Source organism: Lipotes vexillifer, unplaced genomic scaffold, assembly GCF_000442215.2.
Source record: "Lipotes vexillifer unplaced genomic scaffold, Lipotes_vexillifer_v1.1 scaffold462, whole genome shotgun sequence".
NCBI lineage: Eukaryota > Metazoa > Chordata > Mammalia > Artiodactyla > Lipotidae > Lipotes > Lipotes vexillifer.
The window spans coordinates 364982-391792 of record NW_006770402.1 but is presented as its reverse complement, the minus strand read 5'-3'; positions in this window follow the sequence as shown (position 1 = coordinate 391792).

Here is a 26811-nt window from a genome sequence, read left to right as displayed (position 1 = left end):
ACTTCTCCAAACACTCTTGTTGCAGCTGGCAACCTTTAAATGAGAGACTAAAGCCAAATCAGAGAGAGCTGAAACTTGTGTCATATTGAAATGCAAGATACATACCGGCTTTGAAGTACATATTATGCATTTGCTTTTTAGAGGATTATGTTTTTTCCTGCATTGATAGGACCAGATGTTGATCTTAATACATCTGGGAAACACATTTTTCTTTGTTTTGTGTCAGATGAGAGGAGGCTGTCAACTCTGGCAAAGTGCCAACTGATGCTTCTTAAGCTGCTGAAGGCACTAGGAAGGTAGACACTGATTAATCACAGAATGGAATTGTGGAGTTCTGGGTTATTGGAACTTTGACCAAGGATTCACATCACTATACATTGCGTTAAAGGAATCCACAATCCTCAGCAATTTTCAGTGAGTACTGGGTGATGTGTCTTTTTCTGAGATTGTCAGTATATTGCCTAGAGTAGATTTTGAACATGTCAATCATTTGAATTGATGACTGAATTGGATGCAACCAATGATCATTTATCTGTTTTCCTTCTACACACTGAGACTAAGTGTGCTAGTTGTTTGTCTCTGTGAGACAACAGGGTACATTGGGGCAAAAAAGATATATATATATGTAGGTATACACACACACACACACACACACACACACACAGGCAATCAGAATACCAGAGTTTTAGTTCTACTGTGAGACTTTGGCTAGTGGCCTTATTTCTCAGTTCTTTGAATTATAAAAGAAGGAAGCTGACAAAATAATCGGAAATCCTTTGATTTCTAAGAATCTGTGATTTTCTTTATCTCTGACATTAAGACAAAATTATAAACTTATAGCTCATATGTCTTTTGAACAGAAAACATCATATTTAGATGTTTCACATTTTCTGCCCCTTGTCACTATCTTTCATCGTTCTGTTTTGACATTTAAATTGAAATGTGTTTTCCATTCCATATAATTTTTAGTATGCATTTTCTTATTTTCTTACACCAAAATCTACAAAAGTATGTACAGTAAAGATTAATAGTATGTTATTTTGATTAGTTACCATTATTATTTTATGATTCTTCTTATAGAGATAAGGCAATTGAATGCTTAAGTGAATTGTTTAAAATTTCCCAGTTAATACCAGGACAAGAACACAGTGTTGAATCCAGGTCATTTGTTTTAAACATTCAAAGCATATTAGTTGCCTCTTTAAACTTGGATCTAAATAAAGTAATAGCACAAAATTCATTACTCTGTCTAAATCCTGTCCTCTGGAAAACTGAAATCTAAGGTTCTCAATGTTATTCTTGATCTAGGTAAAGTATATACACAAACTCTAAAAACACTAGAGAAAAACAGATGCAGACAGTAAGCAATAAAATGGGTAAATGCCAACAGCGAAATGAAATATTAGGGAGAATTACAAGCTATAATTATGACAGCATTATTAGTCATATAGAGTTTTTTCACCTTCTGTTAAACAGTGGAATCTTCAGGTAAGATTCAAAGTTCAGAAATCATTTATGAGAAGTTCAAGTAGTAGTTAAAGAAAAGCAAATTTGGAGCTGTAGACCTGTGCTCTCAGGCTAGGTGTTTACTGCTCAGGGTAAGTTCAAGCCACTCTAGACTGTTTTTTTCATTTACAAAATAAGGATTACACTAAGAAATATTAATTCTCCTTAATTCCAAAGTTTTGTGACATTTTTTTAAAAAAAGCTCAGCAGCATTTCCCCTGACCTGGCTCTGATCTTTCTCCCTGACTCCTATGCTCATTGGATTATTGCTTCAAGTGAATGGAAACTCCAAAGGCACAGAGATCCTGCCTACCTTCTTAATGATGCATCTCCGGCACCTAAAACAGTGACTACTACTAGTAGGGGATCAAAAAAATTATTCTACTATAATGAATTAAATGTACTCAGATGTAAGGCATAAAAATAAAAAGTGAGGAGGAGACAAGATGAAGAAGCAGAAGGATGTGAGCCCTCCCTTCTTACAGAAACACCAAAATCACAACTAACTGCTGAAAAGCCATTGACAAAGAAATGCTGGAACCTACCGAAAAAGATATCCTACATCCAATGAAATGGCAGGAGGGGCTCAACTGCAATAAAATCAAATTCCACATATGCTGCATAGGCAACTCAGAAACTGGAAAACAATTGTACCACAGAAGTTCTCCCACAGGAGTGAAAGTTCCGAGCTCCACACAGGCTCCCCAGCTTGACGGTCTGGCAATAGGAGGAGGAGCCCGCACAGAATGTAGCTTGAAGACCAGGGAGATTTGATGTCAGGAATTCCACAGGACTGGAAGAAACAGAAACTCTACTCTTGGAGGGCACACACAGGGTCTTGTGCACACCAGGACCCAGGGAAAAAAGCAGTAACCTCATAAGAGAGTGGGCCAGACTTACCTGTTACTATTGGAGGGTCTCCTGCAGAGGTGGGGGGGCAGCTGTGGCTCACTGTGGGGACAAGGACACTGGCAGTGGCAAGCAGAGAAGAAAAAGAAATAAAGGGAACCCAAATAGGAAATGAAGAAGTAAAACTGCCACTGTTTGCAGATGACATGATACTACACACAGAAAACCCTAAAGATGCTACCAGAAAACAACTAGAGCTCATCAATGAATTTGATAAAGCTGCAGGATACAAAATTAATGCACAGAAATCTCTTGCATTCCTATAGACTAATAACGAAAGATCAGAAAGAGAACCCTGAGGAAACAATCCCAATTACCATCACATCAAAAAGAAAAAAAATACCTAGGAATAAACCTACCTAAGGAGACAAAACACTACTTTGAAAACTATAAGATGCTGATGAAAAAAATCAAACATGACACAGACAGAAAGATATACCATGTTTTGGGATTGGAAGAATTAATATTGTCAAACTGACTCTACTACCCAAAGCAATCTACAGATTCAATGCGATCCCTATCAAACTACCAACGGCATTTTTCACAGAACCAGAACAAAAAATTTAAAAATTTGCTTGGAAACACAAGAGACCCCAAATAGCCAAAGCAATCTTGAGAAAGAAAAACATAGCTGGAGGAATCAGGCTCCGTGACTTCAGACTATACTACAAAGCTTCAATCTTCAGAACAGTATGGTACTGGAATAAAAACAAACATGTAGATCAAATGAACAACAGAACAGGATAGAAAGCCCAGAAATAAACCTACACACCTATGGTCAATTAATCTATGGAAAGGATGCAAGAATAAATAATGGAGAAAAGACAGTCCCTTCAATAAGTGGTGCTAGGAAAACAGCTACATGTAAAAGAATAAAGTTAGAACATTCTCTAACACCATACACAAAATAAACTCAAAATGGATCAGAGACCTAAATGTAAGGCTGGACACTATAAAACTCTTAGAGGAAAACATAGGCAGAACAAACTTTGACAAAAATCACTGCCAAGAGTAATGAAAATAAAACCAAATATAAGCAAATGGGACCTAATTAAACTCAAAAACTTTTGCACAGAAAAGGAAACCATAAATAAAATGACAACCCACAGAATGGGAGAAAATATTTGCAAACAATGGGACCAACAAGGGATTAATCTCCAAAATTTACAAACAGCTCATGAGGCTCATATCAATAAAACAAACAACCCAATAAAAAAATGGGCAGAAGACCTAAATAGACATCTCTCCAAAGAAGGCATACAGATGGCCATAAAGCACATGAAAAGATGCTCAACATCACTAATTATCAGAGAAATGCAAATCAAAACTATAATTAGGTATCACCTCACACCAGTCAGAATGGCTATCATCAAAAAGTCTACAAACAATAAATGCTGGAGATGGTGTAGAGAAAAGTGAACCCTCCTACACTGTTGGTGGGAATGTAAATTGGTACAACCATTATGGAGAACAGTATGGAGGTTCCTTAAAGAACTAAAACTAGAGCTACCATGTGATTCAGCGCTCCCACTCCTGGGCATACATCTGGAGAAAACCATAGTTCAAAAGAATACATGTATCCCAATGTTCACTGCAGCACTGTTTATAATAGCCAAGACATGAAAGCAACCTTAATGTCCACTGACAGAGGAATGGATAAAGAAGATGTGGTACATATAAACAATGGAATACTATGCAGCCATTAAAGAGGATGAAATAATGACATTTGCAGCAACATGTATGGACCTGGAGATTATCATACTAAGTGAAGTACATCAGACACATAAAGACAAATATCGTATGATATCACTTATATGCACAATCTAAAAAAAATGACACAAACGTATTTTACAAAACAGAAACAGATTCATAGACATAGAGAGTGAACTTATGGTTACCAGGTGGGAAGGGTGGGGGGAAGGGGTAGATTGGTAGTTTGGGATTGACATGCACACAGTGCTATACTTAAAATAGATAACCAACAAGGACCTACTGTATAGCACAGGAAACTGCTTAATACACTTTAATAACCTAAACAGGAAAAGAATTTGAAAAATAATATATACATGTATATATATAACTGAATCACTCTGCTGTACACCTGAAACTAACACAACATTGTTAATCAACTATACTCCAATATAAAATAATTTTTTTAATTTAAAAAATAAAAATAAAAGCTTAGTAAACTTCTCAGAGAATATATCAGGAAGGCAGCAGAGAATTAACTATTAATAGTTCAAGCCCTGATTCTTGAATGCCTCTGTTAGTAACTGTTGGACCATACTAAGCTTTTCAAGCCTCAATTTCTTCAATGATGAAATTGGGATGACATTAATACTGTCTCCCAGACAGTTTTGTGATGATTAAATGAGATACTACACATAATACTTCCAGAAAATTGTCTATAATAAAAATACCTAACATTTAGTGAATGCTTACTAAAGACAATAATCTTTCAGAAAATAAGCTATTATTTTTACTTGGGAAAGAGCATAATTTTATCAGCATATTCACAGTAGATATACAAAAATACAGGCTGACCATCTTATATCATGCTATTCCTTATTCTTGGACCATTCTTTCAGGCAAGCTTCTATCAATTTCTCTTTTCCTTCCCTCAATGATTTCTATAAAATATCACTCAACTTGTGGATTTTACTATGGTTTTGATACAAAAGGTGATTTCTTCCTCTGTCAGTTTTGCTCTGCATGTAACATAATTTACCTATTCTTCTTTCAGTATATTTGTTAGTTTCATGTTTGGCTTAACCTCTAAAATTCCCTCTTTAAAAAAATTTTTCATTTGTTGAAATTTCATGGTAATTTAAAATTTTTCATTTTTAATCTACTTTCCACACTAAGAAGCAATTCATCCTTCCTGAAATCTTCTTTTCTTTGGGTTTCTGTGACATTGGTTTCCTTTGGTTCTCTTATTTATCATATATTCCTCTTCAACTTTATGTACGTGCTCTACTTTCTTCCCAACTTTTGAGCATAGGCTTCCCTTATTTTGCAAGCTCTTTTAATCCCAAGACTTCAAATATTAATTTTAGGTAGCTGATGCCAAAATCTATGTCTCTAACATTTGGCCCATTCCTGAACTCAGATGTACATTTCTAAAAGCCGGTTAAACATTTTCTCAAAAATCTTATAGACGCCATTTAAGTATTTCAATCTCAATTTATCCAAATAGGACTCAGTTTATTTTTCAATCCACCCTTTCCCTCAAATATTATCCTATTCCCTAATTTTCAATATGACTTAATGGCATTTTATTCTACTCTGTTCTGCATTTTGTATGTTCTTAAAAACCATAAGTGTTTAAACCAACTTAAAATATACAGTTACTTCCATTTGGTCATTCAATAAGTGATAATGACTGTAATAATTTTATTTATTCATCTTCTGGATTATTCTAAAAATATTTTAAAAGGTACCTACAAAGTACCTATGATAGAGTAAAACTAGTTTTAAAAATTAAAAAATGAGTTAACTTGTCATAGTGGTTTCAACCATATGCCTATGGTACAAATCTCATTATGATTTTAATTTTGTTACATAAATGCCCTTATAAGCAAATGTCTGATGTAATAGATACATTTAAACTATAATTGATATCTTCCTAATTTTAATAAACTACACAAAATTATTAATAACTAAAAAATGTCAATAGTTGCAGTTTATGTAATAGGTGGGTTCTAACCTATATATGATTTATGAATTCATTTTATTTATATAGCTTTGATTTATTGATTTATTGGAGTATATATGCTTTACAATGTTGTGTTGGTTTCTGCTGTATAGCACGGTGATTCAGTTACACATATTCATATATCCACTCTTTTTTAGATTTCCTTCTCATTTAGGTCACCAAAGACCACTGAGTAGAGTTCCCTGTGCTATACAGTAGATTCTCATTAGTTATCTATTTTATACATAGTAGTGTATATATGCCAATCCCAAACTCCCAATTCATCCCACACACTGTGTCCCCCTTGGTAACTGTAAGTTTGTTTTCTACATCTGTGACTGTATTTCTGCTTTGCAAATAAGTTCCATTTTTCTAGATTCCACATATAAGCAATATTATACAATATTTGTCTTTGTCTTTCTGACTTACTTCACTCTGTATGACAATTTCTAGGTTCATCCATGTCACTGCAAATAGCATTATTTTGTTCCTTTTTAAGTATGAGTAATATTCCACTGTATATATGAACCACATCTTCTTTATCCATTCCTCTGTCGATGGACATTTAAGTTGCTTCTATGTTCTGGTGCTTGTAAATAGTTCTGCAATGAACATCTGAGCGCAATGTATCCTTTCAAATTATGGTTTTCTCCAGATATATGTCCAGGAGTGGGATTGCTGGGTCATCAAAACAGTATGGTACTTGCACAAAAACAGAAATATAGATCAATGGAACGGGATAGAAAGTCCAGAGATAAACCCATGTACCTATGGCCACCTAATCTATGACAAAGAGGCAAGAATATACAATGGAGAAAAGACAGTCTCTTCAATAAGTGGTGCAGAGAAAACTGGACAGCTACATGTAAAAGAATGAAATTAGAACACTCCCTATCACCATACATAAAAATAAATTCAAAATGGATTAAAGACCTAAATGTAAGGTCAAATACTATAAGACTCTTAGAGGAAAATATAGGCAGAACACGCTTTCATATAAATTGCAGCAATATCTGTTTCAGTCCACCGCCTAGAGTAATGAAAATAAAAACAAAAATAAATAAATGGGACCTAATGAAACTTCAAAGCTTTTGCACAGCAAAGGAAACCATACACAAGACCAAAAGACAACCCTCAGAATGGGAGAAAATATTTGCAAATGAAGCAACTGACAAAGGATTAATCTCCAAAATTTATAAGCAGCTCATGCAGCTCAATAACAAAAAACCAAACAACCCAATCCAAAAATGGGCAGAAGACCTAAATAGACATTTCTCCAAAGAAGATATACAGACTGCCAACAAACACATGAAAGAATGCTCAACATCATTAATCGTTAGAGAAATGCAAATCAAAACTACAATGAGATATCATCTCATACCAGTCAGAATGGCCATCATCAAAAAATCTACAAACAATAAATGCTGGAGAGGGTGTGGAAAAAAGGGAACCCTCTTGCACTGTTGGTGGGAATGTAAATTGATACAGCCACTGTGAAGAACACGCATATACCCTGAGAAAACCATAATTCAAAAAGAGTCATGTACCAAAATGTTCATTGCAGCTCTATTTACAATAGCCCAGAGATGGAAACAACCTAAGTGTCCATCATTGGACGAATGGATAAAGAAGATGTGGCACATATATACAATGGAATATTACTCAGCCATAAAAAGAAACGAAATTGAGCTATTTGTAATGAGGTGGATAGACCTAGAATCTGTCATACAGAGTGAAGTAAGTCAGAAAGAGAAAGACAAATACCGTATGCTAACACATATATATGGAATTTAAGAAAAAAAAAATGTCATGAAGAACCTAGAGGTAAGACAGGAAGAAAGACACAGACCTACTAGAGAATGGACTTGAGGATATGTGGAGGGGGAAGGGTAAGCTGTGACAAAGTGAGAGAGAGGCATGGACATATATACACTACCAAACGTAAGGTAGATAGCTAGCGGGAAGCAGCTGCATAGCACAGGGAGATCAGCTTGGTGCTTTGTGGCCGCCTGAAGGGGTGGGATAGGGAGGGTGGGAGGGAGGGAGACGCAAGAGGAAAGAGATATGGGAACATACGTATATGTATAACTGATTCACTTTGTCATAAAGGAGAAACTAACACACCATTGTAAAGCAATTATACTCCAATAAAGATGTAAAAAAAAAAGGGGGGGGATCTAATTAAACATAAAAGCCTTTGCACAGCAAAGGAAACCATCAACAAAATGAAAAGACAACCCTCAGAATGGGAGAAAATATTTGCAAACCAAGCCACTGACAAGGGATAAATCTCCAAAATATACAAACAGCTCATGCAGCTTAATATCAAAAAAACAAACAACCCAATCAAAAAATGGGCAGAAAACCTAAACAGACATTTCTCCAAAGAAGACATACAGATGGCCAGGAGGCACATGAAAAGATGCTCAACATCACTAATTATTAGGGAAATGAAATCAAAACTACAATGATGTATCACCTCACACCAGTAAGAATGGCTATCATCAAAAAGTGTACAAACAATAAATGCTGGAGAGGGTGTGGAGAAAAGCGAATCCTCCTACACTGTTGGTGGGAATGTAAATTGGTACAGCCACTATGGGGAACAGTATGGTGGTTCCTTAAAAAACTAAAAATAGAGCTACCATATGACCCAGCTTTAATTTATTTCAAAGAGTTTTCACTCATAAATGTGAGTTTAGATTTTATAGTTTTTTGCAGTTTAGATTTATAGTTTTTGAAGCCTAATATAGTGCTCATCTTTCTTGATAGGCATTTAAAATATTATATTCATAGCCATATTTCTAAAAATATTCAATATTATTAATTTTCAAAGCACTTTCAAGGTCTTGTTATTTAAAACCACTTTGTGAATGGGCATTATTAAAAGTTTTACATTTTTAATTTATAGATTTACATTTAAAGTGATATTAAATAACATGGCCAAACCCACACCATTAGTAAATGGCAGAATTAGGACTTAATATATATCTTAAGATTCCCACTCCAATGCTCCTTCTACTCTATATGTCAAAATATTCTGGGACATATGTTATCTCTTATCTATTTTATTTTTGGAGGAAAAGTATCTTAAAAATTTTTCAATTACAATATGAATCTGGCACCATAGCCAGAATAATCATACTAAATCCTAAATCTAATCAAGTCACTTCACTTCTGGGTCCATTTTTGCCCTTAGATAATCCAACCTCTGCAGCACAGGGCACCAGATCACTTCTTCAGCTTCCTGTCACACAGCCTCAACAAGTGATCATGCTGTTACACGCTAAACATTTTCATTTCTTTAATTTACAAGGTTTCCTAGCATCCAGATTTTTCCACATGTTTTCTTTGTCTGGGGGAGAGATTGAGAGATTTCCATGACTGGACTCTTCAAGCTTCATTTATGTACAATTTTGGGGGAGTTCTTTCTTGACTACCACCTCTTCCCACTAACTTAAATCCTAGTATTTCATTGGTGGGCTCTCATGAGACTGTACTTCCTTATCATAGTACTTCTCGCATTGTTTTTAATTCCCTGCTCACATTACTGAATCTTTACCTAGACTTTATTCAATTGTCCTTAGTGTCTAAGAGTACCTAAAGTAGGTACTGAATTAATATTCTTTGAATTAATTACAACTTTCCTAATCTGCTCTAGTTTTCTCATTCAAAGTCATTTAAGTATTGGTGAACTCATAATTTTTTGCTTATTCTCCAACTTATGATTTGACAGTTTAAGGATGAGTGATCTATAAACCAGAAATCTGTTCTTCGAGCTGGACATTAGGATCACATTTTGAACCAAATACAGTAGAATCTTGTTATTCATGGGTTTAACATTGGCAGCTTCTACAATGTTGTGCTGATCTACCAGAAGGTTAGTGAAATATAGTAACAACCACATCAGTTGAGGAAGGAATTGAAAGCAAATTCAATTTCAAGCTAACGTGAAAAAAGGAGTCACTTAACTAGTTATTGAGCTATTGACCTCCCAACTTCTGCATCCCAATGTGGCTTTGTATTTCTATAATGTAAACATCATCTTTTTTTTTTTTTTTTTTAATTGTCTGAAGAAAAGTCCAGCTCTCAGGCTTTGAGATGGCTGAAGCAAAATTTAAGAGGTTTGGTTCTTTGCTTAAAGGAGAAGTTTTATAAAGAAAATAATAAGGCATAGATGGTATTAACTCATCTCTAGTCATTTCTGGAACAAACTGAATATAGATAAATAAGAGGGAAATGGTAATATTTTACAAAACTGATATACACAAAGATACATCAACTACAGATATCAAAGGTGTATTTTATAATAGCACAGTTGGTATTATTTTTACCCCAAACAATAAATGTCATGAAGAGTGAATAATGTATTCTGATCATTTGTGTGGGTATTTGTTTGTTTGTTTTAAAATGATTTTGAATAGGTCTATAAAGCATTGTAAAGTCAGTACTTTTAATCTTTATGTTAACTTAGTTGAATCTCTTTGTGTTCAACTTCATTTTCCTAATTTCCTACTCTTTCTTCTCTGTCTTCACTCCCTTGCTCAGTGAACTATTCCTCCATCACCTCACCTACCACATGTCCACCTCCAGATCTAGACTGTCTCTCTGCTGCTGATATTCTGAATAAAAATCAAACATTTCCTTCTCTACCATCCAAACATGTTACTCATTTCTTATTTCTTCCCTTGACTAATATTATCATTTATCCAATTACTCAGATTATGAATTGTGATACTATCCTTGGCTGTCCATCTTTCTGCTTGCAATTTATCAGCAAATAATGTCAGTACCATCCTAAATTTTGTCTCATATATGTTTCCTTTCTAAGATCCTGTTTGCTAAAATTCATCATCCTTACAATCTGTCTCTCAAACAACTTACCATAATTTTCCTGTTGCTTTTTTCCTTTTTATTCCAGCCTCTACATTAATTACAGATTTTCCAGGTGACTTTCCATTTTTAAAACTTGTTAGGAAATTTCATTTAGCTAACAGTCTCTTTAACTCTTTCCTAAAATGTATTATCATTCATAGAAAACACAATATATAACATCTGAAATCAGCCTATTAACAAAATGTTCATGAAAGTTATGCAAAATGCATAAAAATGATGTAACTAGAAAGAAAAATACAACTGAGGACTCACGTATGTTCTTTAAAAAAGAGATTAAAAAAAAAAGGAAAACAAAACAAGAGAAATAGACAAAAATGCTCCTGAAATACACTCTCATGTGGTACTACTTTTCTGGTGACCACAGAATTTTTCCTCTGTCAGTAATGCACCCCCTCACCTCTTAATTTATTCAGAGACTTCAACTCTTGGCAAATAAAAAGGCATTAATTGGTGACTGAGTCAGGGATTGTAGATAGTAATCTACTGAAACTTGGAAAAGGTTTATTAACTAAAGATTAAGTTCAACAGCTTAAGTGGTGAATGTGAAAGAAGTAGAATGGATTCTCATAGAAATGCAGATTTTATTTAAGGATACCAAAAACTCTACTTTGAAATTAAGAGAATGTTACTCTCACACATGGAGTCAGCACTTCCACATCAGGCAGAAAAAATGCTAGGCCTTAGAAGCTGGGTTAGGAAAGATGCATGTGACAAGTTATTAATTTGAGAAAAGCTTTCATCAAGTGATCAAAATTATAATGAGGACAAAGAATAGTCCATACATCTTCTCTGTTGACAAACTTTGAGCCATATTTGAGAATAAGCAAATAGAGCTGACCTGTGAATTTGGGGGCTAGGGGGCGGTGACCCTCTGCACAGTCAAAACTGTGTATAACTTTACAGTCGGCCCTCTATATCTGTGGTTTTGCATCTGCAGATTCAGTGAACCACAGATTGTGTAGTAATGTAGTATGTATTTAGTAAAAAAAAAAAAAAAAAAAAAAATTGAATATAAGTAGACCTGCACAGTACAAGTCTGTGCTGTTCAAGGGTCAACTGTAGGAAAAGCAAAAACAAAAGCAAACAAACAAAAAAAGTAAAGGATGTAAGTAAAAATGGCAGAGTAAGGGAATGCAAATATCTGCCTCACCACAGAAGCAATAAAAAAAAAAAAAAAAGGGGCAAAAACTGCCATAGTCAACATTTTGGAACTCTGAAAACTAACCAAAAGCTTGCAGCAATTTTGGAATTGCTCCTTTAAGAAAAATGGTTGAATCTCTGTAAGAACATAAGACTTGTTAGCATTTTAACTTGAACTTGTCCCTTTCCCCACTTCCCCACTCAGAGGTAAAGTTGAAAATAACAGAAAACATTTATGGTACCAATACTGGAAAGAGCAGCATTGACCTCATTCCCAAATAACTGTCCTTATTTAATCTGTCTAATGACTCCCAGGAAAACCCATTCAAAATGTTTGTCTTTATCTTCCTTGATTCAGAACTCACCCTGCACTAAAACCATTACCTTGGAGGCACTTGTCAAAACATTTGTAGGTAGACATTTTAGTCACTGAGATAATGGATAGAAATTTTGGCAAACAAACATTAATCAAGCATGTTGGAAGATGTGTATACACTGCTATATTTAAAATACATAACCAATAAGGACTTACTCTATAGCACAAGGAACTCTGCTCAGTATTATGTAACAACCTAAATGGGAAAAGAATTTGAAAAAGAATAGATATATGTATAACTGAATCACTTTGCTGTACACCTGAAACAAACACAACATTGTTAATTGACTACAGTCCAATAGAAAATAGAAAAATTAAAAAAAAGAATCTTGGAAGAAAAGGCTGGAGAATGAGATGATTTGGGGGAATAAGGACTTTAAAAAGTGGGAATCTAGAGAGCTACATGCATGCCCAGGTTCTGTGCATGCTCAGGAAAGACATGATAAGATGCTAAGCATTCACTTCTAGCAAAAACTGAGGCACTCTGCATGCAAAAATTGAAGACTAAGGCAGAGTTGTAAATTGCCTGCCTGAGCATTGAAGGTGTGCCCCCAGCACATTCACAGACTGCAAAGACTGGGAAATATTTTTGTTCCAGGCATATAAGAAAATCTCTCTCCAATTATTAGCTTACCATGAAGCTAACAGAGCAGAGATGTCAGAGACTACACATGACAAGGAATACAGACTTCATAAAATTAGTTGAGAAAAGGCATTAAACAAGGAAAGAACAACAACAAACTGCAACAAAAACAAATCCTGGGGAAGAATCTTATTTCCAGAGTGGTCACATTATATATTCACAATTTATGCTTCTCAACAAATAATTATGAGGCATGCAATGAAACAAGAATGTCTGGTCCATATGCAGGAAAAAAAGCAACCAATAGGAACTGTCCCCAAAGACACCCAGATGTTGGACTTATGAAAGTTTAGATAATCTATTTTAAATATGTTCAAAGATCTAAAGGAAACTGTCTGAATAAGTGTAGTCATGGCTATATACCTGTATATCTGTATTTAAACCTTGAAATATTACACTGAAATACATGTGCACTCACATACACACTTGCACACTCAAATGCTATCTCCAAAGTAGATATTTTATATTTCATTTCTAGTTTAATTCTTTTTTAAAAATTTACATCGTATTTATTTATTTATTTATTGAAGTATAGTTGATCACTAAGTATTAGTTTCTGGTGTACAGCAAAGTGATTCAGTTTTATATATATATATATATATATATATATATATATATATTCAGTTACATATATATATATGTATATGTTACTCTTTTTTGCATTCTTTTCCATTATGGTTTATGTAATATACAGTAGGACCTTGATGTTTAGCTATTTTATATATAGTGTTTTTATCTGCTAATACCAAACTCCTAATTTGTCCCTCCCCCAGCCCTTTCCCCTTTGGTAACCATAAGTTTGTTTTCTATGTCTGTGAGTCTGTTTCTCTTTTGCAAATAAGTTCATTTGTGTCCTGTATTTGATTCTGCATATAAATGTTACCATATGGTATTTGTCTTTCTCTTTCTGATTTACATCACTTAGTATGACAATTTCTAGGTCCAACCATGTTGCTGCAAATTCTTAATTGTGCTTCTAATCTATGATATTAAAAAATTGATTAGAATCTATTCTAAGTGGGAAAATGTCTCCCAAGACTATAAGATGGTGACATAGCTAGTAATAAATACCAGGTTTTTAGACTCCCCAATACAATGTGGTCTCAATAATATCACATGTCTTCTTCTGACTTGTATATTATTTCTACAATCCTGTCTACTGCAGTATAATTTTTTATTTCTTCATTTATTTCAACTTGCACTTCTCAGAGAGAAGATACTTTATAGTATAGTATCGGTATAGCAGAATTTCAGTCCTGACAATGTAGATCATCCAGTAAGATTTATCTTCTATGATTTCACTGAGACCATTGCAATTATCTAACTGGATCTCCAAGATTGAATTTCATTTTTGTTGTTTTATAACTCTAATGATCTAAATCTCAACAGCTTTTTAATTCTCACATAAATTTATTATAGATATTTTTCAAAATATATTTTTAAATATATTTCTACAAAATTATAATACCAATCTAAATTATAATAATTCTGTAAGCCTAGATTATACATACTATTATTATGTCACAACTATAATACTTAATGGGAGCCTGGACCCATAGGATTGAGACCCCAATATCATTTTGAAAAGGAAAATACTTACACATATATAATATTTCAGGTTACTAATTTTAGGATTTCATTTGGAATAGTTTGGGAACTAGGCCCTATAAATGTTTCATATATTTCAAAGTTACTCTCTTTTCCATCTGTCAATGTGAATAATACCCAGAAGCAACAAAGTAAGATTCATAACCTAAATTTCAATAATAACTATAGTTGCTATTCAAGATTTAATACTTTAAAACAAAGGTCAGTATCCTGAAAATTAGGTTTTGGTGTTCCAAAAGGGAAATTTTTATTTCTCTGTTACATTTCTTTGTTTTAATTTCAGGTGATATCCTAAAGAAAGGGCACACATTCACTCTTGAAGGAATGATAGTTTTCCCCATATTTCATGTACAGTTTTTCTTTTTTGATTACAAAAATGTACTTTAAATTATTACTCTTATATTGTTAAATAAATTGGGCTAAAATCTCCCTTGTAGGTATTCAAAGTGAGAAACCAATAACATTTTCTGTTTCTTCTTTGAGTCATGAAAGTATATGAAATGATACATCAAAACAATTTTATTGCTATTCTTGTTTTCTCTTCATAATTTTGCTTACACAGTAATTATAGACTTCATACAACGTATAAACATCATCTAAGTAACATAAACTCAAGGGAAAAGTTTGGAGGTTAAGTGGGTGTTTAAACTGCATTAGATGGAATAATATCAATTATAAAAATGGTATACATTAGATATTACTTTTCTATTGATATATACACTATTTTCATGACATAATTAAAAACTTTGTTAATCAAGGTCCAAATCTCTAAAATTATCTTTCCTGTATATTTTATAATGTTTTACTTACTACTTTGAGATAGTATAGAAACTACACAAACACCAAACAGTATTAAGCTAACGTTTTCTTAATTCATAACTAATTCTTCATAATGAGCAATAGTATATATTTCAATCAGTATTTGTAATTATTATGTTACAAGGACTTCTTTGTATAAATACCTCATATTTTTTTTCAATTAATGAAACGGTTATTTCTTTATGGCTTGAAACTTCAAAATCACCAACTAGGTTAAAAACTGAACATCCTGGGTTTAAGGGTACCTAATTGCAACTAGTAGGTATATAAGGCTTGGAGATCTAACACACAGTATACAATAATTATAGACAAACTGTATGTAATTATACAATAATTATAGGCAAATGTATTATAAGTATTAAAATTTCTAAGACTCTATCTTAACTGTTTCCACCACTAGAAGAAATAATTATGTGGCATGACAGAGGTGCTAGCTAAAGCTACAATAGCATACATATTGCAATATAGCAAATGTATCAAATCAATAGGGCTACACCTTAAACGTATACAATGCTATGTCAATTACATCCTAATCATAATTTTTAAAAAAAATGAACATCCCAGGTAGGGAATAATATAAGAGAATTATGGGAACAAAGTCCTCCAACTTTAATTAGGAACCACCATTTCAGACAGCACCCATCTTTTATCTTATACTAGAGAGACAATGAATACCAGTCCAGTAAGGTCAATATCAGTTGCTATCACTAAGCCCAAGTCTTTTTTCATATCACAGTGTTATACAAAAAAAGAAGTCTGTTGTAAGTACCTAGATTATATGTCTGGCAAATCCCAATATACCTCTTTGATGAATCAGTTTAGAAATCCTGAGATGATGTGCTCATGTACCACCAAGTTTCCTGTCTCCTCCATATTTCCAACCAGTTGTCTTTTGAGGGTCATGATTCAGTTGAAATTAGTGGCTTTCTTTGTTCCCCCTCTACCTTCTGGTAAATGAAGTTGGAACATAATACAGTTAAGAAGTTAGTAGTCTAAATGTATCCATTTTCAACAAACTTATTTCTCTGTCACTTAGTTAAAATGGATGAGAAAATTATTGTCAAATAAGTACAATGTTAAAATGTTCCAGGATACTCTCCATAAAACGTACCAAAAATAAATTAAAAATCCAAAAAAGATAAGTCAAACCTGGCTTTTTCCACTTGCAGGAATATGACTTTAAGCAAGTGATTTATTTACCCTAAGCCTCAGTATTTTCATCTTTTAAAACTTGGAGAGGATTATTTATACATTCTTTGAAGGTTTGCTGTGATAATTAAATAAGTCAATAGCATGCACAATGACTGACATAGATAAAATGTATTATTAATTAGTCACTAATTTAATAATCATATATTTGAAAGAGACTCACTATTAAAGATTTGTGCAAATGCTTACTAACAAGAAACATTTGGGGAAAAAAATGAAGGGTTTTCATGTATTTCTATGTTTTTGTACTGTTTTATTTTACATAGGAATTCCTATTTGTACTTTCCTCATGGTATGTGGTTCAGTATCTACTGCTGAGTAGGGAGGATATCTTTTATGGCTACATTAACATCTTATGGCCAGTAAGGGTTATTTTTCTTTTTTTACTCTCTAGTCATAATTTATTACATTGGCTTTTTATTAGTTTGAAGAAGTCAATACTAGCATTCCCAAAGCACTAATATGGTCAAGCTTATTGTTGGGAAATAGCTATGAAATTTTCAGTGAATAATATTCTATAAACATAATTTGATAATGTTTTAATAGCAAATGCTTGGTAATAATTATGCTTTCAAATGTGCTGAGTAGAAAAACTCTTTAATGTGCTCTTGAGATCTTAATTCTGCAAGATGACTCTTATGAAGTATCTAGCAGCAAGTCACCACCAGGAAGTTAACTTTATTATGTGAATATGCATGCATTTTCCAAACACTGAATCATCTTGTCTTATTTCTAATAGATACAGTGGTTATACCACTTAATTACATGCTTATTAAGAATTAATATGACAGCAACTGCCACAGACACAGCAGTGGTAGTAGATAATTTCTTGCAACATTCTTTATACCTGTTGCATTTAAGTTTCTCAAATAAAAAATACTCTAATAAGGTATTAATGTAAAATCTTAAAACCTAGACACTGAAATAAGAAAAACCAATTATTTATGAAAGCTGACACTTAATATTATGTTGGGACTCTAAGGAAAAGTCCCAGCCTTTAAAATTTATATCTATATGTCTATATCTATATCTATACATACCATATTTAAGATGTTACATTAATTTATATATACATACTTAATGTAACATTTTAAATTTAAATTCCTTTTATCACTTTATCATATATTGCCCAGATAATTTCTCATAAACATTTTTTGCCAACTAATAAAATAGAATCTATCCAAAAATAAAAGTGAAGCAAATTTATTGTACTTTGGTAAATACTTCTGTTACTTCACATATCAAAGGAAGCTCTTGCATCTAATAATTAAAAAAATATAACAAACTTTATTATTTAAAATTCCAAAACCATTTTATCTGCTTCCCTTAGGTCTTTAAATTTATACTATGTTTCTTTCCTTTACTCCTTAGCACAATAGCCTAAAAACAAGTTTCTTAATTTTTAATTGATCTAAAAGATAGCTTTTAAAAGTAATAACAGTAACAATATATTGGGTGTTATAGCATAGAGATAAGTGAAATGAATGACAGCAATGTCACAAAAGCAAGGAGGGAAGAATTGGGAATACTCCATTATCTATTACCTTCTGTACACATGAAGTGGTATAGTATTAGATGAGGGTAGACTTAGATTAGATAAAAGTATATATATTGGAAACTTTATGACATACACTAAGAAATACTGTAATTGATATTTGAAGAGAGGGTATAAAATAGAATCATATAAAATGCTTGATTAAACTAGGGAAGGCTGGAAAAGAAAATGAAGAAATAAACAAATGTAATAAATAAACAGATACAAACATAGTGGATATTAATCCTACTATATCAATTATCATTTTATAAGTAAATGGTCTAAATGCAGCAATTAAAAGATAGACTGGAAGAACTGAGTAACAATAAAGGAACTAACTGTATACCATCTACAAGCAACTCATTATAAATATAAACATTCAGATTCACATAGGTTCTAAACAGCAGGCTGGAAAAAAAATACACTGTAAATGAATCAAAGAAAGTGGAATTAGCTATTCTAATTTCAAACAAAGCATATTTCCAAACAGTAAAATTATCAGAGAATAGAAGGGTATTCCATAATGATTAAAGGGTCAATTATCCAACAAGACAATACTAAGTCTGTATATACCCAAGAGCAGAACATCAAAACAGATAAAACAAAACTGACAGAACTTAAGAAGAGATACACAAATTACTATACTTGGGACTTCAACACATCTCTTTCAGTAACTGCTATATCAAACAGGCAGAAAGTCAGTAAGGATATAGTTGACTGAACAAGATTATAAATCAACTCAATCTAATTGACATTTATAGAATAGTGTTTCCAATAACAGCCAAATACACATTATTTTTAAACTCACAGGGAACAATCACCAGGATGGACCACATTCTGTGCCATAAATCACACCTTAACAAATTGTAAAGGATAAAAATCATACAAAGTGTGTTCTCAGACTACAGTGAAATTAAACTAGAAATTATCTAAAGAAAGACAGCTGGAAAATCCCCCAATATCTGGAGATCAAACAACACACTTCAATATAAGATGAAGAGCAAATGAAGTCTCAACAGAAATTTTAAAATATTTTAACTAAATTATATGATAATGAAAATACAGAATTTATTGGATGCAGCAAAAATAGCATGTAGAGGAAAATTTACAGCACTATATATTAGAAACAAAGAAATATAAAGTCTATAACCTATGCTTCCATCTTAGGAAACTAGAGAAATGAGAGTTATTTAATTCTAAGGCAAGCATTACAAACAATACAATTAGAGAAGAAATTAATGATAGTGAAAAATAGAAAAAACAAAAATAAATCAATGAACCCAAAAGCTGGGTGTTTGAAAGAGCAATGAAATCGATAAACTTCTAGTTAGGCCAAACAAGAAAAAAAAAAAAGAGGGAATGCAGATTACCAATATTAGAAATGAAATAAGGGTTAACACTACTGATCCTTTGGACATTATAAAGAAATTAAAAGTATATGATGAGCAAACTCTATGGCTACAAATTTGTAACTTAAATGAAATGGACTAATTTCTTGTGATACACTGCCAAATCTTACGGAGTGAGGCCACACCTACCAGGCTGCCCATAGTATTCAGCCCATGCAACCCATGTAGGGGGCACCCCTAGAGCATGTATCTCAGGTGACCAGCAAGAAGTGCACTGCTGGCACACATAAGATGTCTCCTACAAAAGGCCACTTCTCAAAGGTCAGGAAATGTAACCAAATTCCAAATACATAGAAATAAAAACAGCAAATTAGGAAAATGAGGTGACAGAGAAATATGTTTAAAATGAAGGAACAAGATAAAACCCCAGAAGAACTAAGTGAAGTGGAGATATGTAATCTACCCAATAAACAGTTCCAGGTAATGATCACAAGATAGTCAAAGAACTCAAGAGAAATTGGATGAATAGATTGAGAAGTTAGAAGTTTTTAACAAAGAGTTAGAAAATATAAAGAACAACAAAACACAGATGAAGAATAAAATAACTGAAATTAAAAATACACTAGAAGGAATCAATAGTAGATTCAATAGAGAAGAACAGATCAGTGAGCTGGAAGACAGTAGCAGAAATCGCTGAACAGAAAAAAGAAAAATAATAAAAGGAGATGAAGACAGTTTAAAAGATTTCTAGGACAACATGAAGCATATTAACATTTGCATTATGGACGTCCCAAGAGGAGAAGAGAGAAAAAAGGAGCAGAAATATATTTGAAGACATAATAACTGAAAATTTCCCTTACCTGGGAAAGGAAACAAACATACAGGTACAGGGAGCACAGAGAGTCCTAAATAGGATCAACCTAAAGAGGACCACACCAAGACACACTGTAATTAAAATGGCAAAAATTAAAGACAGAGATAGAATATTAAAACAGTGAGGGATAAGCAACAAGTTACACACAAGGGGACTCCAATAAGGCTATCAGCTGACTGTAGGCCAGAAGGGAGTGGCACAATATACATTTAAGGTGATGAAAAGGGAAAACATGCAATGAAGAATATTCTGCCCAGAAAGGCTTTCATTCATATATAACAGAGATAACAACATTTTACAGACAATAAAAAGTAAAGATTTCCACACCAGCAAACCAGCTTTACAGGAAACGTTTAAGGGACTTCTCTAAGTGAAAAAGAAAAGGCTACAACTAAAAATATGAAAATTGCAAAAGGAAACATCTCATTGGTAAAGAAAAATATACAGTAAAGTTAGTAAATCAGCAACATATAAAGCTGGTAGGAAGGTTAAAAAACAAAAGCAATAAAATCATCTATATCCACAATAATTAAAGGATACACAAAAAGAAGTAAAACATGATGTCAAAAGTATTAAACATGGGTGGGTAAAAATGGAGATTTGTTAAAATGTGTTTAAATTTAAGAGATCAGCAACTTATAATGATCATGTAATACAAAGACTGCTATATATATATATATAAACCTCATGGTTACCACAAACTAAAAATCTATAATAGATAGACACACAGACACAAAAACAATCCAAACGTAGCATTAAAAATAGTCATCAATCACAAGGGAAGAGGGCAGGAAGAAAAAAGAAAAACAACGTAAAATCAATTAAAAAGTGGCAATAAGTATATACCTATCAACTACTACTTTAAATGTCAATGGACTAAATGTTCCAATCAAAAAACACAGTGGCTGAACTGACACAAAACAAGACCCATATATATGCTGCCTATAAGAGACTCAATTCAGATCTAAACACACATACAAACTGCAATTGAGGAGAGGGGAAAAGGTATTCCATGAAAATGGAAATGAAAAGAAAGCCAGATTAGCAATACTTACAAGAGACAAAATAGACTTAAAAAAATATATACTGTTAAGAGACAAAGACAGACATTACATAATGATCAAGGGATAAATCTAAGAAGATAAAGCAATTGCAAATATACATACACCCAATATAGAATCACCTAAATACATAAAGCATATATTAATAGACAAAGAGAAAACTGACAATAACACAATAATAGTTGAGGACTTTAATGTCCCATATATCAATGGACAGATCACCTACACAGAAAATCAATAAAAAAGCACCAGCCTTAAATGACACATTAGACCAATAGGATATATATATATATATATACACATATATATATATATATATATATATATATATATATATAAAACCATTCCATCAATAAGCAGCAGAATACACATTCTTTTCAAGTGAACATAAACATTCTTCAGTACAGATAAAATGCTAGACCACAAAACAAATTTCAGTAAAATTAAGAAAACTGAAATCATATCAAGCATCTGTTTTTGACCATAATGCTATGGCACTAGAAGTCAACTACAAGAAAAGAATTGAAAAAAAGAAACATGTGGAGGCTAATAATATACTGTTAAACAACCAATGAATCACTGAAGAAATCAAAGAAGAAATTTTAAAAAAATACCTTGAGGTAAATGAAAACAAAAACACAATGATCCAAAATCTATGGAAAACAGCAAAAGCAGTTCAAAGAGAGAAATTTATAGTGATACAGCCTACCTCAGGAAACAAGAGAAGTCTCAAATAAACTACTTAGCTTTACACCTAAAGAAAGTAACTAGGAAAAGAAGAACAAAAACCCAAAGTTAGTAGAAAGAAAGAAATCATAAAGATCAGAAGAGAAATTAATGAACAGGAGACTAAAAAAAAAATAGAAAAGATCAGTGAAACTGAGAGCTGGTTTTTTGAAAAGATAAAATTGATAAATCTTTAACCAGATTCATCAAGAAAAAAAGGGATCCAATCAATAAATAAGAAATGAAAAAGGTGAAATTACCACCGACATCACTGAAATACCAAGGATCAAAAAAGATTACTGTGAACAACTATGTGCCAAAAATGGACAACCTAGAAGAAATGGACAAATTCTTAGAAAAGTACAATCTCCCAAGACTGAACCAGGAATAAATAGAAAATATGAACAGACCAATTACCAGAAATAAAATTGAATCAGTAGTAAAACAACTCCAAACAAACAAAAATCCAGGATCAGATGGCTTCACAGTTGAATTCTACCAAACATTTAGAAAAGAGTTAACATCTAATTCTTCTCAAACTATTCCACAAAACTTCAGAGGAAGGAATGCTTCCAAACTCATTCTGTGAGGCCAACATCACCCTCATATCAAAACCAGACAAATATATCAGACCCATATATGCAAATCTCACAGGCTAATAACAATGATGAACATAGATGCAAACATCTTCAACAAAATATTAGCAAACTGAATTAAACAATACATTAAAAGGCTCATACATCATGATCAAGTGGGGTTTATCTCAGATATGCAAGGATAGTTCAATATCTGCAAATCAATGTGATACATCACATTAACAAAGAATAAAAAACATATAATCATCTCAATACATACAGAAAAACCTTTTGTCAAAACTCAACAACTATTTCTGAAAAAATGTTCAACAAATATGTATGGAGGGAACATACATCAACATAATAAAAGCCATATGTTATAAGCCCACAGCTAACATCATACTCAATGTGAAAATCTGTAATCATTTCCTCTAAAATCAGGAATAAGACAAGGATGTCCACTCTTTTCACTTTTATTCAACATAGTATTGAAAGTCCTACCCTTAGCAATCAGACAACACAAAGAACTATAAAACATCCAAATTAGAAAAATGTAGTTAAACCATCACTGATGGAGATAACATGATACTATACATAGAAAATCCAAAAGATGACACAAAAAAGCTACTAGAACCCAATGGATTTGGTAAAGTTGCTGGACACAAAATATATAGAAATCTGTTGCATTACTATACACTAACAACAAATTACCAAAAATAGAAATTAAGAAAACAATCTCATTTACAACTGCATCACAAGAATAAAATATGTAGGAATAATTCTAAATAAGGAAGTAAAAGACCTGCACTTGGAAAACTATAAGAAACTGATGAAAGAAATTGAAGGTGACACAAACAAATGGAAAGATATTCCATGCTCATAGATTGGAAGTATTAACATTGTTAAAATGACCAAACTAACCAAGGTGAGCTACAGATTCAATCCCTATGAAAATACCAATGGTATTTTTCATAGAACTAGAACAAATAATTCTAAAATGTGTATGGAAACCCAAAAGACTGAATAACCAAGACAATATTGAGAGAGAAAAACAAAGCTAGATGTATCATGCTCCCTGATTTAAAACTATACCACAAAGCTACAGTACTGAAACCCTATGGTACTGGCAGAAAAACAGATACATATCATTGGAACAGAATAGAGTCCAGAAATAAACCCACACTTATACAGTTTATTAATATATGACAAGGGAGGCAAGAATAATGGGGAAAGACAGACACTTCAATTAACAGTGTTGGGATAACTGAACAGCTATATGCAAAAAAAATCAACTGGACTACTCTCTCATGCCATTCACAAAAATAAATTCAAAGTGGATTAAAGACAATGTAAAACCTGAAACCATAAAGTGTCTAGAAGAAAAAATAGCCAGTAGACCCTCTGACATCTGTCTAAGTATCATTTTTTTCTGGATAAGTCTCCTCAGCCAATGGAAACAAAAGCCAAAAATAAACAAATATGGCAACAATATAAAAAACTTCTGCACAGTGAAGGGAAATATCAGTAAAACAAAATAGTTGCCTATTTAATGGGAGAAGATATTTTCAAACTATATATCCAATAAGGGGTTAATATCCTAAATATATAAAGAACTCATACAACTCAACATCAAAAAAAATTAAACAACCTGATTAAAAAATGGGCAGAGGATATGAATGGACATCTTCCAAAGAAGACATACAAATGGTCAATAGGCACGTAAAAAGAAGCTCAACATCACCAATCAGGGGAATGCAAATCAAAACTACAATGAGATTATCACCTCACATCTGTCAGAATGGGTTTTATCAAAAGAAAACAAACAACAAGTATTGGAGAGGATTAGGAGAACAGGGTACTCTCATGCACTGTTGGTGGTAATGTAAATTGGTATGACTATGAAACCAGTACGGCAATTCCTTAAAAAATGAAAAATACAACTACCATGTGATCCAGCAACTCCACTAATAGATATTTTTCCGAAGAAAATGAAGACGCTAATTCAGAAAGATATGTGCACTCCTATGTTGATTACAACATTATTTACAACAGTCAAGATATGGAAGCACATTGCCATCAACAGATGAATGAATAAAGAAAATGTTTACATATATATATATATATATATATATATATATATACACACAATGGAATATCATTCAGCTATAAAAAATGAAATTTTGCCATTTGTGACAACATGGATGGACACAGAAGGTACTATGCTAAGAGAAATAAATCAGACAGAAAATCAAATACTGCATTATACTTATATGTGGACTCTAAAAAACAAAACAAATAAACATAACCAAACAAAGAGTTATAGATACAGAGAAAAAACAGGTGGTTGCCAGAGGAGAGGTGGGTGGAATGAGGAAAAATATAAGTGAGGGAGATTAAGATGGAAAAATTTCTACATGCAAAATAAATGTGTCACAGGTATGAAATGTACAGTGTGAGGAATATCAATAACTACATGATATTTTTGTATGGTGACAGATCATAACCAGACTTACCACATTGATAATTTTGAAATATATAGAAATATTAAAACACTATGTTGTGTAACAGGAACTAACAGTGTTGTAGGTCAATTATACTTCAAAAACAAACAAACTCACAGAAAAAGAGATCACATTTGTGGTTATCAGAAGCAGGGTGTGGAGGAAAGAGGAACTAGATGAAGGCAGATAGAAGGTACAAACTTCTAGTTATATGATAACGAAGTAGTAGGGATGTAATGTATGACATGATAAATATAATTAACACTGCTGTATGTTATATATGAAAACTGTTAAAAGCAAATCTTGAGTACTCATCACAAGGAAAATACTTTTTTCTATTTATTTAATTTTGTATCTATATAAAACAATGGATGCTCACTAAACTTATTGTGATAATCAGTTCATGATGTACACAAGTCAAATCATGCCATACACCTTAAGCTTACAGAATGCTGTATGTCAATTACGTCTCATAACTGGTAGAAGGAAAACTTATACAATGAGAAATATATAGTCTGAATAAGCATATATTTAAAAAATAAGTCAATGACTTAACAATGTCCCAAAAGAGAGAGCTCCAGGCTCAGATGGTCTTACTGGTGAATTTTTATAAACACAGAAGGAAGAGATGACTTCAAATCTCCACAATGTTTTTTAGAAAATAAAAACAAGAAGAACTCTTTCTGTCTCATTTTTATGAGACCAGCACTACCTTACTTGCAAAAGAAAGAAGCAGCAGAGACTATACTGTTCATTAACGTGGATGCAAAAATTCTGTACCTAATATTACCAAATCAAATCCAACAATGTATAAAAAGAATTACATTTCATGAAGAAGTATGATTTATCCCAGGTATGCAAGGCTGGTTCAATATTTAAAAAAAAAAACAGTGTAATCTACTACATCAATAGGATAAAGAAGATAAATCATATGATCTTATCAGTTGATACAAAAAAATGGAAAAAATTAATTCAGAATTAAAACTACCAGAAAAATATATATATACACAGGGCATCTTTCTCAATGTGATAATGAACATCTACAAAAAGCCTACAGCTAATAGTACACTTTACCTCTAAGCTCCAAAACAACATAAGGATGTCCTCTCTCACTACTTCTAGTCAATGTCACACTGGAAGTTTTAGCTGATGCAGTATGACAGGAAAAGAATGCAAGATTTTATAGATGAAACTATATTACGTGACATGACTGTGTACAGGAAAAATCTTTAAGTCTACACAATAAACTACTGGAATGAATCACATAAATCAATCACATTTCTATATAATAGCAATGAACAACTGAAATTAGTATTTTAAAAATACTATTTAGTGGGCTTCCCTGGTGGCGCAGTGCTTGAGAGTCCGCCTGCCGATGCAGGAGATGCGGG